We start from the raw sequence: 1,675 nt of genomic DNA on the forward strand, positions 1-1,675 counted from the left end.
GCAATAGTGGTAGAGGAATGTATAGTGAAGAAGGCGAGCTGGCAGAAACGTTAGCACGCTGGGCGAAATTCTTAGTGGTATTTCGTCTGCTGCTACGTTCTGAGTTCAAATTCCGCCGAGGTCGACTTAGCCTTTCATCCATTCGGGGTCGATTAAATAAGTACCAGTTACGCACTGGGGTCGATGTAATCGACTTAATCCGTTTGTCTGTTCTTGTTTGTCCCCTCTATGTTTAGCCCCTTGTAGGCAATAAAGAATATGAATGTATAGTGAAGAAGCTGCGAGAAGCGAACAGATTTGATTTCCAACGAAGTGGATTGTATGTGGGTTATAAACACCTTACCAAGCGTAGTAACGACGGAGGAATTGAGGCCACAAATAATCATGAATGAACCGTAGAAGAAAATAAACTGTATAAGAACTGTATAAGAAGACTGTTAAATGAAACTGCGAGCTTTGGAGGACTCGTAAGCCATTCCATCATCATACTGTAAGTTACTCATTTCATTTTATCATTCGCTTTATGTACCCCACGTTTTGTATTGTAATGTCTGTCCTTGTATGTCCCCCCCTCTTTGTAATGAGACCTTAGTGCCTATAATAAAGATAAAAACTAGAATAATAATAGTAATAATTCTTTCTACAATTGTCACAAAGCCTGAACTTTTAGGGGAGGTGGGGGCTAGTCCATTACATTGAGCCCCGTTCTCAACTGGTACTTCTATTATCAACACCAGCATGATGAAAAGTAAAGTAGAACTCGGCAGAATTTGAACTCGGAATATAAATCCGGAAGAAATGCCGCTAAGCATTTTGTTTAGCATGCTAACGATTCTGCTAGGCTGCCGCCTTAAACATTATTATTGTAAGCGTGGTGGACTAGCAAATTCGAGAAGACCATTATTTTGTCACAACTGCAAAAACTTTTGGTAACGGACAAATCTGCCCGACCGGCGTTGACCTAGGGTTAAACAACAACAACAACAATGTCATACTATCATAACTGTATCATTCTGATACACAAAATATTTCTATAAGGATTTGCTTTTACTTACCATTAAGTCTTTTGTCGACCTCCTCATCATAGAGGCTGGCAGAGAAGACGATGGGAAGCAACACTAAAAACAAAAGGACGAGCTTCATGTCTAAAAAATAAAAATAAACGACAGACAGACAGACAAATCGATAGATAGATAGATAAGGTCTTACTAGAGTATGTCAATTTGAAGTTCTAGGCTAGAAAGAAGAAATAAGGAAAGTCATTGAAATGTACTAAAAACTACAAGCAAAACTCACTGAAATGTATGTGGGATACAATTTGTTAAAAAAAGGGAGCAAGGGGTTTTATATAGTAAATTATTTTTGACTAACATCTGTATTTTCTCATATCTCTGTAAACTTTACGAAATCAGCTGAACCAAGTTAATTAAAGATAAGTTTTGAGAGAAATAGACTCACAGCTGTTTAGTTTCCAGCAATATCGCCGTAAACTATAAATATTTGGTTTGCAACTTTAGGGGGTTAATCAGTCGTGTTTGTTTTTGTTTTTTCTGGTGTACAAACTACCACTGGGCATTTTCAAATATAAGTCTAGTTTTTCAAAACCGAGACAAAGTCAACTGGACTGACATGAAGGTACTTGTGCATAAGGAAATTGTCACCCTCATTGTCCTGT

The sequence above is a fragment of the Octopus bimaculoides genome, chromosome 18 (assembly GCF_001194135.2).
Source record: "Octopus bimaculoides isolate UCB-OBI-ISO-001 chromosome 18, ASM119413v2, whole genome shotgun sequence".
Lineage (NCBI taxonomy): Eukaryota > Metazoa > Mollusca > Cephalopoda > Octopoda > Octopodidae > Octopus > Octopus bimaculoides.